The 17,764-nt window shown below is 42.0% G+C and overlaps 1 protein-coding gene across 3 annotated transcripts in view; it reads right to left on the reverse strand.

Moving 5' to 3' along the window:
* Positions 1–16,790, reverse strand: part of COL8A1 (collagen type VIII alpha 1 chain) — a 155,467-nt gene extending 138,677 nt beyond the window's left edge. For 2 of the 3 annotated variants that reach the window (XM_082626195.1, XM_082626194.1), the window contains exon 1: positions 16,627–16,790. The gene's annotated coding sequence lies outside the window, so the exon portion shown is untranslated. The remainder of the gene's footprint in view (positions 1–16,626) is intronic. The other variant, XM_082626196.1, reaches the window with a different exon arrangement.
* Positions 16,791–17,764: the final 974 nt, after the last annotated feature.

Raw genomic sequence — 17,764 nt, forward strand, 5'->3', positions numbered from 1 at the left:
TTGATGTACCCAGTATCTGTGGAATACCTGAATAGATGACGAATCATCCCAAAATTGAGGCGGTGGACTTTGGGAACAACTATAGATTTGGCGTTTGCTTTCTGCATCTAATTTGTTTCTGGTTTTATGTTTATCTTAGTTTAGTATTTAGAGCTTATTTTCATTGGTAGATTTTTTTATTGATATGGTTGATCTCTTCCCTTTTTATTTTACATGTATATATATTTTTTTCTTTTTTTCCTTTTTCTTTTTTTGTGAGTGTGTATGTATATGCTTCTTTGTGTGATTTTGTCTATATAGCTTTACTTTTGCCATTTGTCCTAGGTTCCTGACTGTCCATGTTTTGTTTTGTTATTTTTTAGTATAGTTTTTAGCACTTGTTATCATTAGAGGATTTGTTTTTTGGTTTGGTTGCTCTCTTTTTTCTTCCTCTTTCTTTTTTTTTACTTTCTCATTTTTTAATTTTTAATAATTCTTTTCTCTTTTAATAACTTTATTTTTAAATTGTATTTATTTATTTTCTTTCTTTCTTTTTCTCCCTTTTCTTCTGAGCCATCTGGCTGACAGGGTCTTGGTGCTCTGGCTTGGTGTCAGGCCTGAGCCTCTGAGGTGGGAGAGCTGAGTTCAGGACATTGGACCACCAGAGAACTCCCGGATGCACAAATATCAAACAGCGAAAGCTCTCCCAGAGATCTCCATCTCAACGCTAAGACCCAGCTCCACTCAATGACCAGCAAGCTACAGTGCTGGACACCCTATGCCAAACAACTAGCAAGACAAGAACACAAACCCACCCATTAGCACAGAGGCTGCCTAAAATCAAAATAGGGTCACTGACATCCCAAAACACACCACCAGATGAGGTCCTGCCCACCAGAAAGACAATATCCAGCCTCATCCACCAGAACACAGGTACCAGTCCCCTCCACCAGGAAGCCTACACAACCCACTGAACCAACCTTACCCACTAGGAGCAGACAACAAAAAAAATGGGAACTGCAAACCTGCAGCCTACGAAACGGAGATCCCAAACACAGTAAGTTAAGCAAAATGAGAAGACAGAGAAATACACAGCAGAGGAAGGAGCAAGGTAAAAACCCACCAGACCAAACAAATGAAGAGAAAATAGGCAGTCTACCTGAGAAAGAATTCAGAGTAATGATAGTAAAGATGATCCAAAATCTTGGAAATAAAATGGAGAAAATACGAGAAACATTTAACAAGGACCTAGAAGAATTAAAGAGCAAACAAACAATGCTGAACAGCACAATAAATGAAATTTAAAATTCTCTAGAAGGAATCAATGGCAGAATAACTGAGGCAGAAGAATGGATAAGTGACCTGGAAGACAAAATAGTGGAAATAACTACCACAGGGCAGAATAAAGAAAAAAGAATGAAAAGAATTTAGGACAATCTCAGAGACCTCTGGGACAACATTAAATGCACCAACATTCGAATTATAGGGGTCCCAGAAGAAGAAGAGAAAAAAAAGGGACTGAGAAAATAGTTGAAGAGATTATAGTTGAAAAGTTCCCTAATATAGGTAAGGAAATAGTCAATCAAGTCCAGGAAGCACAGAGAGTCCCATACAGTATAAATCCAAGGAGAAACATACCAAGAAACATATTAATCAAACTATCAAAAATTAAATACAAGGAAAAAATATTAAAAGCAGCAAGGGAAAAGCAACAATTAACATACAAAGGAATCCCCATAAGGTTAACAGCTGATCTTTCAGCAGAAACTCTGCAAGCCAGAAGGGACTGGCAGGACATATTTAAAGTGATGAAAGGGAAAAACCTACAACCAAGATTACTCTACCCAGCAAGGATGTCATTCAGATTTGAAAGAGAAATTAAAACCTTTAAAAATAAGCAAAAGCTAAGAGAATTCAGCACCACCAAACCAACTCTACAACAAATGCTAAAGGAACTTCTCTAGGCAGGAAACACAAGAGAAAGAAAAGATTTACAAGAGCCAACCCAAAACAATTAAGAAAATGGTAATAGGAGCATACATATAGATAATTACCTTAAATGTAAATGGATTAAATGCTCCAAACAAAAGACATAGACTGGCTGAATGGATACAAAAACAAGACCCATATATATGCTGTCTACAAGAGAGCCGCTTCAGACCCAGGGACACATACAGACTGAAAGTGAGGGGATGGAAAAAGATATTCCATGCAAATAGAAATCAAAGGAAAGCTGGAGTAGCAATTCTCATATCAGACAAACAGACTTTACAATAAAGACTATTACAAGAGACAAAGAAGGACACTACATAATAATCAAGGGATCAATCCAAGAAGAAGATATAACAATTGTAAATATTTATGCACCCAACACAGGAGTACCTCAATACATAAGGCAAATGCTAACATCCATAAAAGGGGAAATCGAGGGCTTCCCTGGTGGCGCAGTGGTTGGGAGTCCGCCTGCCGATGCAGGGGACACGGGTTCGTGCCCCGGTTCGGGAAGATCCCACATGCCGCGGAGCGGCTGGGCCCGTGAGCCATGGCCGCTGGGCCTGCGCGTCCGGAGCCTGTGCTCCGCAACGGGAGAGGCCACAACAGTGAGAGGCCCGCATACCGCAAAAAAAAAAAAAAGGGAAATCGAGAGCAAAACAGTCATAGTAGGGGTCTTTAACACCCCACTTTCACCAATGGACAGATCATCCAAAATGAAAATAAATAAGGAAACACAAGCTTTAAATGATACGTTAAACAAGATGGACTTAATTGATATTTATAGGATATTCCATCCCAAAACAACAGAATACACTTTCTTCTCAAGTGCTCATGGAACATTCTCCAGGCTAGATCATATCTTGGGTTACAAATCAAGCCTTGGTAAATTTAAAATCATATCAAGTACCTTTTCTGACCAAAACACTATGAGACTAGATATCAATTACAGGAAAAAACCTGTAAATAATACAAACACATGAAGGCTACACAGATATAGAGAATGGACTTGAGGACACAGGGAGGGGAAAGGCTAAGCTGGGACGAAGTGAGTGAATGGCATGGACATATGTACACTACCAAATGTAAAACAGCTAGCTAGTGGGAAGCAGCTGCATAGCACAGGGAGATCAGCTCAGTGCTTTGTGTCCACCTAGAGGGGTGGGTTATGGAGGTTGGGAGGGAGACGCAAGAGGAAGGAGATATGGGGATATATGTATATGTATAGCTGATTCACTTTGTTATACAGCAGAAACTAACACCCCATTGTAAAGCAATTATACTCCAATAAAGATGTTAAAGAGAAAAAATTTTCATTGAAGGTTTTTCCAGTCACTCCAAATAAACTTAGCTGTGAATGGAAAAGATGCAGCTGATTGGCCTGGCTTCGTGCGTCTCTTCTGCCCTTGTCCCGCTCTTCACTGAGTCAGAAGGAAGGCATGTGGTGTGGCCGACCTCCAAAATAATAAAACATCTCCTGTAAACGGTTGCTGTTAGAGACACATTCTGGTTTATCTTCTGAAAGCTTATTAATAAGTCAGAATCTAATCTCAGCCAGACAGTTTGATCACTTTGCTCTTGGCTTTGCCAGGCATGGGATTTTATTGGGTGGTTGGTCTGTTGGCCTGATGATTCCTGAGGGGCCGTCGGTAAGCCAGCAAGTGTCAGGGGCACATCATTCGAATTCCAAAGACCTGTGACCTCCATTAACCTGCTGGTAGAGGTTTAGCCTTCTTCAAAGAGGCTCAGGTTGTTCACTAGACATAGAGACAAGAATACTCTGGGAAAATCTATGATGGAACACCACCTTCCTTCAGAAAGTGATGGGGCTTCAGGGGGAGAGAAAAGCAAAAATCTGGTGGCTGAGCTTGTTTCAGGTCCCTGGGGATAGTCTTTTTCTGTAGAAAAGGTCATATTGAAAGTTGAAGCAATTCTATGTCTTAGCAGGTCTGAAACATATTTAGAAAACATTTAAAATATGTTTCCCCCCCAAAGGGGAAAAAATGAGATAGTAATGAATAATTGAACTTTCTCTTTCAGAGACTCAGTTCAAATCATTCTTCATCTCATTTCTTTTGTAGAGTGCTAAAGGATCCAGGTAGTGATACAGTACCATTCTAAGTGAGTTTAAACCATTAAAAAAAAAAAGCAAATACAATCTGTGCTACTTTATTAAAATTATATATGTAGGGGAGAGGACTTCTTTAAGAGACTATAGCTATTAGAGATAGACCCAGTAGCCAGTAATGCATTGAACACAACATTTAATGAATACTACTGTGGTCATGACATTCCCTGGGGATACAAAAAAGCATCTTATTCAATTTTTTTCAATAGTTTATATGCTCATCGAGGATACAAGACATAGCACATGAAAAGTTAAATATTCTGTGTTGTACAGTACAGTAGCCACTAGCCACATGTGGCTATTTAATTTTAAATTTAAAGAGGTTACAAAAACATAAAATAAAAAGTCAGTACCTCAGTTGCACTAGCCACATGTCAAGTGCTTGGTTGCCATATATGGCTGGTGGCTACCCTAGATGTAACACATTTCCCTTATTGCAGAAAGTTCTAGTGGACAGCCCCGGTTTCTTCAATACAGGGTATAGGCAACACGTAGGTGACATTTATAATAACTGCTTGTCAGTTGAGAATATGGGAAGATCAATGCAAGTGGCAATATTTAGGAAGACTTTAATAGGACCTTGAATTTATGGTTATTTTGACAAGCGTAAAGGACAGTAGGGGATATTCAGTAGAGAAAAGAGAAAAGAATGTTTAGGGGAAGAATAGTCCATCTGGCTTAGGTCAAATTTCTGGTGTAGGCTGGGAGGGATGAAGATGGAAAGCTGGATTGGGGTGAGAGAGACAGAGGGACTGGCTGGCAAGCTAACGTGTTAGTCCTGTTTCCTAATGCCACTGAATGGTTTTGAGTAGGGTACTGACAGTCCTAGGACAGTGGCACCACCCAGAAAATAATGTTTCCTCATGTAATTTGGTACACAGATGGCTTATAGTTAATATTAGCCTACCAATGGGAGTTCATCCTGTGCTTCACGGTTAGCTACAGAGTTGAGCCTAGTAACATCATGTGTGCGTGCATGCACAGCAGTGTGCATGAGAATGTATCTCTTGGAAAAATTTATGGGGATAGAGAAAAGCATATTTAGAGCCTTCTCATTTACCATCACTACATTTTGTTCCTGCATCCCTTTTTTTCTTTTAACATTTATTAAGCTCCTATTGTGTGCTAAGCATTGTAGGCACTGAGATAAACAAGACATGAATCCTGCAAGGAGCTCACTGTCTCATACAAAAAATTAGCCAATGCCATTACAGCGTGAACATGGCCGTGACATGGCTGTGCAAAGAGTACTAGGGTGCCTGGGGAGGTTCACATGCAGACAAGACAGGCCTGGTATAGGCAGGTCTTTTCAGAGGGGTAGGTTCCTGATCTGAATCTTGGAGGAGGAGTACAAATAAATTCAGTAGATCAAATGGGGAATGCTCCAGGCAGGCAGGGAAGATCAAGTACAAAAGCAAAGAAGTACGTCAGAATGTGACCACATGGAAAGCGCTGGGCCTTGTTTCCTCTTTTGTCTTTGGCACAGCACAAAGGAGGGGCTCGAAGTATATTATTTTCTATATACAAGCTTCCCCTGCTCTCCGAAATCAGAGCATTCCTATGAAACCTTTCATAAGGTAAAATGGTGTAAAGCGAAGAAACAAGTACCTTGGAATACATCTTGTTAATGGATGCAAAATATAAATCCAGATGAAGCACAGGTGCTCCCAGACACAGTTCAAAACCATGGTGGCTTGATGCTGAGTGTAGTTCCTGAGGAAGGAGCTTGGCGGTGCTGCAAAAGGGATGCTGGATGCTATTTTTGCTTTTCGCTTTTTTCCATGAAAGTGAAAATCCTCTTTGGGTTTCATTAGCGAAAACAGGAACTAATGTAGGTCTTTCGTAAAACTGAAGTGGAATAAAGTGAACTCTAAGAAAGTGGGGGACACCTATACAAGCTCAGACAGGTTAAGCTGTCGGTGTAGACAACACAGACTTTTACCTAGGTGACCCACGTGGCTTGGGACCTCAGTTAAGTTGTCTTCACTCTCATCACCTGGGTATGGAATATAGTAAGAGTCACGCCAAAGAGAATGATATGGGGAGCTGGATTCAAGTTTGTTTAACAGGCCATAGTGCCTTTGTTCTCGTCTGTTTCTGATATAATCATGGGGATTTCTCCTGCCTGAGGAATGACATGCTAGCTTGTCACTCTTTTTCCCAGACTCATGCCAGGCAACTTGGGGATCACTTGGGGAGAATTTATGGAGAAACCTTAGCCCTTATAAATCACCCTAGGGAGAATTGATAGCTTTTTTTGTTTATTTTTCTAGTCACACAGCCCTTACTTCTTTGGCTCTGAAATGGCAGCATGCTTTTAGGAAAAAAATACAGAAAAAAAGAAATTAAAATCACAGTATTAAACAAAAAGCAGAGCCGGTTGGCAGTGTCTAGGAACAGAGCCACTGGAATTCTCTCACTTTATGAGTCAGAGGTAGTGACAGAGGGAGTCAGTATTTTTTCTTCCTTTTATGATATGACAAGACCTCATGAGAGGCACCACGAAGAAGCAGAAAAACTATGAGCTTTGGAGCATGACCTGGATGGGAGTCCTGGCTCTGACACTTCCAGCTGTGTGACCCTGGGCAAGTTGTTTGACCAAATAGAGGCTCCATTTTTCTCATCTTTCAATTGGGAATGTAATTCCATCCTTGTAGGGTTGATGTAAGGAACAGAGATAATGAGAGCAGTACATTACTAGATAGTATCTATTACTGTAACTAGTAATGATGAGTTTGAGTTTCTCCCTTGGATGACTGTGGGCTACTTATTTTCTTAAAGCAGAGGGTGCTATACCACACTGCCTTTGGGATACTGGCCTCCAGGCATTATCTTTGTAAAGGGCAAAGAGAAGTCCCAGAGTAGGGCCCTAAGAGAAATAGTCAATTTCATGGGGGCAGGAGGTCTGAGTGTCATAGGTAAACAAATAATCTCCGATGTAGCAAGATATACTAGAATATCAGTGTGTTCCTATTCCAGGAATTAGCTCCCTATTGATGGTGAAGAAGTAAATGCTCAAGAAAGATGTTTGGTTAATGATCTTGGTTAATTAGTGGTGGTTATGATGAAACCGAATTCTCAGCTCAGAGATCGTTGAGCTAATTCATGAAATTATCTGGGCTTCTTGTTTACTGACTTATTGCTCATTGTTGGCCATTTCTCTATTTGTAACAATATCCAGACACGGGGAAAGATGAGGGAAGGAAGAGATCATTTCAATCTATCCAATATTCTCCCTCCCTCCTTTCCTCCCTCCCTTCCTTCCTTCCTTTATTTTTCTTTCTTCCTATCACTCCCCACCCCCCTTTTTCTCTCTCACCTATTGTATGTAACGAACAAATTATTCTGACATTTCTGCGGTTATTATTATAAAGAACTGAGCCATGGGACCAAGACATAGTCATCTGTTTCTTTTGTTCCCTTTTCAGTTGGGTTTGGAAATCACACTGGGCTTGTTTCTTATTTTATGGTTTGACATAGCACATAATATATACTGACACTCCATGTGTATTACATATTAACTAGCGGCACTGAACATACCATGTCCCAGTAGATCTTGAAATAATGAAGTAGGACAGTGATTCCTAAGCTGTTCCCAAGCTGTACCATAGAATACCAGGAAGATGCTCTCAAGTTGGGAAGATTTGTCATCAAACAAGTTGAGGGCACACTATTTACTGTAACTTTTTTGAAGAATGAAAATATACAGAGCATATTAAGCTCTTTGTGAAATCTTGCAGTGAATAAAATTGGTCATATTATTTCATTGAGTATTTCTAAAATTTATTTGACCACAGAAACTTTTTCTGTATAAACGCTTTAATATCCCAGGTATTACTGTTTTTGAAACACACTTTGGAGAATGTTGAAGAAGTGGCATTCAGAGATTTTATACAATGTAACAGTCATTATTAAAAATATCTTTCCCCAGTTAAAATAGAATTTTTAAATCACAAAACCTTTTTTTCTGTATGAGGAATTATCTGTTGACTGGTGTCAAATATGGATAAGTGAACATATAGGCCTCTTGAGACTCTTTAAGTCATAGTTTAATTATTGTTTCTTTTCCTTTTTCTACTTACCCTTGACCTTATCTGGCCCCTTGAGACATGCAGAATTGTTCTTGGTACTCTAAGAAATAAAAATGCCCTTGGTACATCTTGGCAAGTTGCGTGCTTATTTGGAATTGTATTCCCTTTCGACTTGATTCTAAATAAATACCAAGAGCCATCTCCAGGTATCGTGAGTACAATCCATTTACTATGTATGTATGCTTAAGCAGCACCATTCTGTAAAATACTTGGCAAGACCTCTAGTGTCTCTAAATGGTAAAGAGAGTGGTTATTTGTGAATGGTTCTTCTATTTAAGATAAATAAATTAAGGCACACAGATGATCAAGGCCCCAGAATGAGTCAAAGTGTTCTGGGAATTAAAACACTGAAGATTTTCTGAAACAGGGGATCCTCAGGCCACATGCATACGAACTTCACAGCTGCATTTCTATTGAGATCAGTAACAGTCTTAGAGAGAGGACTGCTCTGTTTTCCTGTGAATGTCATACTTTTTTTTTTTTGCGGTACGCGGGCCTCTCACTGCTGTGGCCTCTCCCGTTGCGGAGCACAGGCTCCGGACGCACAGGCTCAGCGGCCATGGCTCACGGGCCCAGCCGCTCCGCGGCATGTGGGATCTTCCCGGACCGGGGCACAAACTCGTGTCCCCTGCATCGGCAGGCGGACTCTCAACCACTGCGCCACCAGGGAAGCCCCAATGTCATACTTTTTACAAAGCAAGCAGCCCTTCCCTGGTGTGCCAAGGATTTTTTTAATGGTCCTAATTGATCTCTATCCTCCAGAGGGTTCTGAATTACGCAGTTGTCTCAAGTCTTAACAAGCCATCCCCACACCGCTGCACAATGGAAATGTTCAACTGAAGGGTATTCACTTCGATCTAGGCAACGCTCTGGCTGCTCCTGGAGAGACCAGGATCCTGGAGTGCAGGTTCTGGGCCATCTCGATTGGAGAAGCCTGTTTGGCCCATTTCCGCCTCCATCTTTCTTGCATTTCCCTTCCCCTGTCCTGGTGACCAGGGGCTGGTCCTGGCAGGACACTGGGGCTTCCCTTTGGAGCCCATGAGATCTTCTCGGCTCTCTGCTCTTTCTGCACTTGTCTCTCACTGACTCTCAGCTGCTGTGGTTTATTTATTACTGAACTGAGCATTTAGTCTTGGCTGGTGGTGGCCTTGGAAGGAACATTTTCTAAGATTGCCTTGGTTTTCTTTCAACTAAACTTCTACAAGCCTGGACATTTCTGGCATTGCTGAAATGCAGGTGATTTATTTGCAGAGGCTTACATTGGGATTATTATTATTATTATTTTTTAAAGAAAACCAACAATGTGATACACTCCCGTGGTACATTTTAGCCACTGGTTGAAAAGGACACCTTGTTCTGCCTTTTATCAGAAAAATGCAAATCTAAAGGCTCCCCCTGGGAACAAGTCAGTTTTCTATTCTGAGACACTCAACCCCCTGGCTCCCTCTACTGGTCATAACCTCCCTCCCCACTCATTTGAACAGCAGGGGACTGGAATCAACTGGGAGCTAGATGGGGAACTAGACAAGGTGTTAGACTAGGGGTTGTGACTCCAATAGCATATTTTTACTGCAGATCCCTTTTCTTCCCTCATTGTTCCAACCTCAACAGTCTTGGCCGCCTCAGACACAAATTCTTAGCCCCACCTAGCGTCTCCCTTCATGTAGTCCTTGGCATTATCTTGTGTCTGCCCTTTAACAAGAGGCCACTTGTTTGCATTTACAGCACTGATGAACGCCATGACTTTTGGACTTTAAGACAGGACAATTGTTAAGTACAGACCTTTAAAGAAATATAATAATGTGCAGCCATCACTTTGAATTTATGAACCAAATTTAGATTTATCTTTAGCGTGCGCATGGCATGATAGAGGAACACACTAAATGGGATGAGAGCTGACAAAACATCTCCCAGCTGTCCTGGACAATGCCCTTCAACCAGCTCTGAAGGTTTGCTGTCCTCCTGTTGAACTGAGGACAGCTGTGGCTTAGCCACTCTGCTGCTGGGTAGCGAAATATCTGCATAAACAAGCCATAGTTGCCCTAATACATGAAACCTTAATGATGGCCCAGAATTTCTGTTTTATCTAGCTAACAGAGAGGACTGGAGAAGCTCCCCAACAGGCTGATACATTTTATTTCCTGGAGAAGCCAACAGCTGACACCCACACCCAGGCCTATTCAGTTGGAGTTGGAAAAGTAGTACATGAAGTGACTAGTTGTCTTTAATCTCAGCACATCAAATGATGCCAATGGCTAAATATCCTGAGATGTAAACTCATCAAGAGAGCTTAAGAAAGACAGTCTTCAAGAAAGACTTACTTAAAAGTATGTTTTCACAATGATGCTTAGTCATAGACCATGTACATTTTAACACACAATAAATCAATTTCAGAAACACAGTGACTGTTTCAAAGATACGCAATTGTCAGGCATGCTTTACAGGAAAGTGAACAAGCATCTGGGGTAACATCTGTCCACAGGGTAAATTCTTTCTAGAAAAGATACAAGAATATTCTTTTCTACCTTTATCATTTTCCACATTGGAGTAACATTCCTAAAAATTGTATTGTTATCTTAGCACAGAACTTTTTTTTTTTTTTTTTTTTGCAGTACGTGGGCCTCTCACTGTTGTGGCCCCTGCCGTTGCGGAGCACAGGCTCCGGACGCGCAGGCTCAGCGGCCATGGCTCACGGGCCCAGCCGCTCCGCGGCATGTGGGATCTTCCCGGACCAGGGCACGAACCCGCATCCCCTGCATCGGCAGGCAGACTCTCAACCACTGCGCCACCAGGGAAGCTCCAGCAGAGAACATTTTGATGACATGACATCCATGGAGTTGGTACGCTGGGTCAGAGTCAGGTCTACAATGAGGTCTCTTTTCTTTCTTAACTGGAAGTCCAGTTAAGGGTTAAGAAGAGTTTTAATAGATGAAAAGCATATAAAGCTTTCACCAATGTAAGGCAGTCCTTGAATGGTGTTACGCCAAAAGAAGCCTGACCCAAATAGGATTTCACCTCCCCAACATTTGAGTAGGTCTTAGCTCAGATGATCGTATTAAAAATCTCTTTTCTAGCACCTCAAAACTCTCCAGAGTTTCTCCCTCTTCTGTTTCAGAGGAATGGACCCTCTTAGCTGCACTATCCTCTCTCTGTACTCTTGGCCCGTTGATGACCCCTCCCCTCTGTCATAACACTTCTCATGCCTACACCCCTCAACCAGTATGTCCCTCAAAGTTTCCTCTGATGGTCCATTATGCATATCTTGCCCTTTCTCTCATTAAAGACCTGGGGAGATGCTAGGTGGTTATATTGGCAACACACTGTCAATGTGGTAGGAGAGGAGGAAGGTTATGCTGTAAATCATCACATAAAAATAATACATTTTTTCTGCCACGTAGAATTGGAACTCGATCTTAAGCCTGCTGCAAAAAACAGTACTCTTTCTAGAAGTCGGGCAGATGTAAGGACTAGTGAAAGCACTGCAAGCAGGGAAATGGCTTAGCCATTGATAAGGCTAAATGAACTCTCCTACATTTCCTAAAGCACAAGGGAATCTTAAATTTGATATACTTGAGATTTGAGTCTCTATAAGTCCCTATAGACTCATAAGGATTTTTATGGAAGGAGTTAAGAAATATGGATATTTTATACTTAGGCTTTTTGGGTTTTTTTTTTCATTCATTCACCCACACAACACAGATTTACCAAGCAGCTATTATGTATCAGACCCTGGAATGAAGAAAAACACACAAGGTCCCTGTGATGGTGACAGTGATTTCACTCTTCACACGGGACTGTATCAATCAATGTTTCCAAACATTCTGTAGAGGTATAGTTGCAGCCCCAAACCTCTACCAGGTTGTGGTTTCTTAGAACCCTATATTTTATGTTCTAGCAGAATTCTTGGCATAGTTAGAAACATCTTAGATACTCACTATGTGGGGAAGACACATTATAGTTATTCAAGATAGAGTGCTGATCAGGGAGTCTGGCTATATGAACTCCAGCCCTGCTTCTCCTACACACATCTGGGTGATCTTAGGCAAGACATCAGCCTCTCTGACATTTCTCATCTGTAAAATTAACTTTAGTTAAAATTAGCTCTGAGGATCCTTCCAGCATTTATACTGTGTGATTCCCTAAATAAATTTTTAAACCCCACGAAGTTAGAATAGGGCCTAGATAAATAAAGTGCTTAGAAACTTCATTTCAGTTTGGAGGCATGTAGCAAGTTTAAATTACCTCTCTTCTAGGTATATGAATTATGGTTTAGAAAAATGTAAAGCCTTTTTATTTGTTGGAGTGAAAATTTACATCCTGTTTAAGAGAAGTATGAGACTTTTGATAATGAGGAATGACACAACTATGAGTGGTACTCCAGAAACTTGATCTATAAGAATTGAAAAGAGATTTCTTCCACTGAAAGAAAAAAAGGAGGTAGCACAGAGGGGCATGACCACATCTGCAAACCCTGTGCTGAAGGAGAGAAGGACAGCTTTTGTTTTCCAGGAAGGGCAATAGAAGTGAGCCCAAAATTAATAGAGGAGATTGAAAGTGGACCATCTGTGTGTTTTAATATTTTACATAGTCAGCTATGGGTGTCCTGAGGTGCTTTGGCATTTTGTTACATTGAGAAGTTAGAATTCATTATTATTTTAGCTGATTACTCTATGATCAGTTCTTGGGAACATTTTTGATTCAGTCACTTCAGTCTGATTCCATGCAGTTTCAACTGCTTTGTGGATTTGTGTTCACAGGGCCCCCAGATCATAGACATTCCGACCTTGTGTGTGACTCTCTTTAGACCTCTTGCTGCAAATCCATTTGCTTGAGGATAGACTGTAAAGAACCTCCTTCCTTAAACAGCAAACCTAGTTACCAAAGCGATAGTGGAATGTCTAATTAGTGGCTCCTCTCTTGGTGCTGAAATGTGGTTAACATTCTTTCCCAGTTTTCACTCCTTGGGTCTCTGCAAAGGGGAATTCTAGCAGAGCTCTAATTTAGTACTATGGTGCATAAACTGATGTCAATGACTGCCAGGTCATTGGAAGATCTTTTTCATTATATCCTTAGCATTTTGTAACAACCTGTAAACTGGCCCTTTTTTTTTTTCAATTTAAATTTCTAGATGCTTTGGGTAGTAAGCGGTTCTTTTTACACAATGTTAAAATGAAAGATTCTCTAAATTCCATAGGGCATTCATTCTTCTCTTAACTTCCCCTCTCTCTGTCTCTTTTTTTCTTTCTTTTTACTCAACAGCTAGAACAATGAAACTCTCAGAAGAGTGCACTCTAGTCTGAAGATCTATACCCTCTTTGAATTATGCATATGTACGTTTATGGGGGCTGGTGGAAGAGAAGAAAGCCAAGGCCTGAAGAAAGACTTGATTTTCAGAGGGTTACTTGGAGGACCAGAGGTTGGGAAATATGGCTGCATCTCAATAGCGCTGCAAGTTGCCATATCAAAGTGGAAGACCATGGATAGGAAGGAGTAAACTGCTGCCTGTAACTTCTAACTTGTGTGTAGTAGTTACTGAACATGGGCCCCTTTGGGAGAGTTAGGGGTGGATTTGTTGATGTGAACCACCCATTAGTTAAAAATATGTTCTGAGGTTTTTATATTCATAATGTAGCTTTTAAAATTATAACTGGCAAAGTTCTATGGGTTTTAATGTGGGGCAGACCTGAAATCATTTTGGTCTTTAGAACCGAGCTGTTCTCTTCTGTTCGAGAAGGGCATAGTAGAGATGGATCTTAACTTATTACTGGAAATACTCTCACTGATTTAAGGAAAAAAACAAGAGCAGATATGGATTTTTGCTCTTCAGTGTTTCCCCATATTCCACATAAATAAGAGCAAAAAGCAGTTGCATTTGTAACAGAGATTCTGATCTTTCTCTTCCGGGGTACTTCCTAGGAGTGATTCTGCCCAGCTTCTCTCTCAATTCTCTGCTCACCCCCATCCTCCCCTCCTTGATTTTTGTTTCACAAATGGAATTAAGGTGGGATATACTTTCTGATCATTGAAGGAATATTGTTTTACAATTTTGGGAATAGCAGAAGATCTAAAATGTGTGTCTCCCTAAGTGTAGCAGGCTCTCAAAATCAACGGAGCACTCTCCCCGTGTCTCTAGGGAAACAGGCAGCTGCTTATCTTTTCTTTTATGAGAAACATTAAAAGAGTCATTCAAAGCCTGCTGGAATGGTACTGGGTAGGTATGGCCATGAAGCCGATCCGGGGGCAGCTATATAATGGCATAGATGAGACTCATGTCTCCACATCCTGTGCAAAGGGAGAGACATTGGGGTAACTCCATGAAACCCCACCACTGATTTTTCTATAAACTTAAGAAGGAAAGTGTGGAGAAAGCATCACTTTGAGTGTCTGGTAAAGACCCCTGGGAAAGTTAGATCATAAACAGGCTAGAATGATCTCACCCAGTTATTTAGGGTGTTGAACGTGATGGCACATGGGGAAGGCAGTTACGGTTAAATGGTTCATAGCCGGTAGAGTGGATTAACTGCCAGGAAAAGCAGAAGCAAACCGTGGGAGAACACTTTTCATCCCCAAATTTAGGAATAACAGGGAGCTCTTTTACGCTAGCAGCACTTTTTTTTTCCTCCCAGAAAAGATAACTTTCCTCAAGGGGATCTGGTGAATGAAGCAGTGTATTTTCACCCTTGTGATGATGGGTGTGAGTCCGGCACTAACATAAAACAGGAATTAGCTTGGACATACCACACACTTGGTTTGGCTTGGTCCCATACCTGTGCTCTTGTCATGGTTGATTACCCACTTACTGCAAATATGAAGCAAGCAGTCTGCACTGTGGCTCAAGATAAAAGGTATTTTAATATGCTCAGGTCACTTATTATCATGGCCAATAGTAATTTTATATCATTTTCTTAAAGGAAACCACACTCCTAGCAATAATTTTTTTTCCAATGAAGCAAAATTTCACATGACAGAAAGTTTTACAAATAACTCTTTCATTTGAATAATAGCATTGAATCCTCTCTGTGCCAAATCGGCATTTAAAATACCTTTATTATTTCTTTTGATATGCAAACAATAAGGAGGAAAGGTTTGGAAGACCCTCAGTTAGACTTATAATGATTCTATTTTCTTTAATAGTGAAGAATTTTTTACATCTTTGGAGTTTTCCCCTTTCAAGTGAAACAATATAAGCAAACCAAAAAAAAAAAAAGTAAAACTTTTTCTCTCTTACTTTAAGAACCTTGAGGGCTGAAATAGTGGTTTGGTTTCCTGACTGCCAGCTTTGGTTTGCTGTCTCTAAGCAGTCTTTTGCAATTCCCCAGAGGAAATATTTGAAGAGGGTTTTTCTCCCACATGAAAGGGTTTCATCCCACACAGCCCGCAGATTCTGATGGCAGACTTCATGGACCAAATGTCTGGTTTTCCAGAAGTAGCTGCAGAAGACGTTTTTCCTTTCACAGGTGCACAACACTCATTCTCAGACTTCAGAAATCAGAAGGTAAAGACTGAAGTCTTTAAAAATGAGAGTAGCTTAAAGACAATAACTCTGCAAGAATCGGGTGTCAATCAGGTCCATTTTTACTAGAGGAGGGAAAAGAGGGTGACAAGCAGGGATCAAACTTCCAAAGGCTTCTTAGCTAATCGTTCTTTACAACCCTCTGGTGTCAACAGAAGTATTGGATAATCTGGCCTGTATTCTTCTCTGACTGTGGAACACATTGAAACGCTTTATGTTCAGGTGTGTGTATAGAAATTCATGAAGTTCTTTTATACACTTATTGCAACACAATTCTCATTTTAGGATGTCTTGAAAAGATAGCTATGCGCTCTCACACTGTGCCCCAGCTTGTCAATTTGGATTTGTTCTTTCCTATCTACCAGCCACCTGATTACCGTCTCTGTGCAAAGGGCACCCATTCACATAATTTTTTCCAAGCACTTAAACCTGGAAAGATATTTTTTTAAAGGGCTCACAGAAGCTGTCTTGGGGGTTTGGAAAACATCGCAAAATTGTTAGCAGACCTTTGACTGTGCTATTTTTAGGAAACTCATTGTGTTCTTTTAAAGTACATTTTTGACAATGGGACAAAGTTTTCCTTGCCCCACTGATATGTGAAATATTTACAATGAAAAACGGCCAGGAAAGCACCCTAACAGATACACTTTAACCTCCGCAACAGCCGGCAAAAGGGGAAAAGTGATTTAGAAGGAGAAAAGGTTTTTGTAATATTTATGCTGCTGTTTCTGCCCCGAATGAACTTTTATTCTACCGTTCAAACAGAAGTTTGTTTTCAAACCAGTTGCTGGTTTAAAGGAGCAGCTGATCTGGAATCCATAAGAATCAGCTCTACCCAAACAGTAAGCATGTTGACCAGAGGAAATTGATTCCCCCCGAAGCAACCCCTAGTAGGTCAGATGCCTGCAGAAGTGTTATCTTACCTTGAGCACGTAAGATCCAGAGGAGAGGCCGGGGGCTCCCACAGGAGAGGACCGGGAAAGTGCTCTGATCCGCTGCTGGTAACATGCACTTGGCTTTTATGCGCAGGTGGGAGGAGCTGCCCCTCACAGTAGGTGGGCAGAGAAGGAGCGGCGGGCGGGCAGCCCCGGGGGGAGCTGGACACTCTTCTCTGGGGAGGGGCGGGGAGGGCAGAGCCAGGAGCCCGAAAGAGGGAGGAGAGACGGGGAGGGAGGGAGAGAGGGGGGTGCAGGAGTGGAGGAAGCAGTGGAAACGGGAGGGGGGGGAGAAAGAGAAAGAGAGAGAGAGGGAGATAGAGACAGAGAGAGAGGACGAAGAGAAATAGATATAGACAAAGGGATGTAGCCCACAGACAGGGAGAGGGCTGCGGAGAAAATGAATAGGAGACAGAGACAGTCAAACAAGCAAGATATAGAAGGAAAGGGGAAATGGATTATTTTCCATTTTGTACGGCATTTTTTTTTTTTTTTTTGGCGGTACGCGGGCCTCTCACTGTTGTGGCCCCTCCCGTTGCGGAGCACAGGCTCCGGACGCGCAGGCTCAGCGGCCATGGCTCACGGGCCCAGCCGCTCCACGGCATGTGGGATCCTCCCGGACCGGGGCACGAACCCGCGTCCCCTGCATCGGCAGGCGGACTCAACCACTGCGCCACCAGGGAAGGCCCTGTATGACATTTTTGATGATGGGGACGGGGTGGGGGGAGTCGTGGGTGATCGTGATAACAAAAGGTGTTTTCTGTGAATTTGAAAAGCTAAATAACGGTTCAGGGCTACTGAAGAGTTCATAGGCGAGGGAAAGGCGGGGAAGCTGGCCGTCGGAGTGGCGCATCCCAGGCGCTGGGGGACGCGGAGCAGGCGGGGCGCGGGGCAGAGGTCTCCCCCGCCGGCCGCGATCCCGCCGCCCGCTGCGCCCCCGAAGCCCCTGTCTTCCACCGCCCGCTGGTAAAACCCGGCCCTTCACTCAACACTCCTGGCTGTGCTTTTTGACAAGCAAGTTCTCCTGGTGCTGCCGGCACTGAGCAGCATCCAGAGGCCCCTCTTGAGACTTCTCTGCAGCATTAAGGCAAATCCAGAAAAGGTTGGAAAGGATCAGCGGAGATTG

This window comes from Mesoplodon mirus (genome assembly GCF_964341445.2).
Source record: "Mesoplodon mirus genome assembly, chromosome: 6".
Taxonomy (NCBI): Eukaryota; Metazoa; Chordata; class Mammalia; order Artiodactyla; family Ziphiidae; genus Mesoplodon; species Mesoplodon mirus.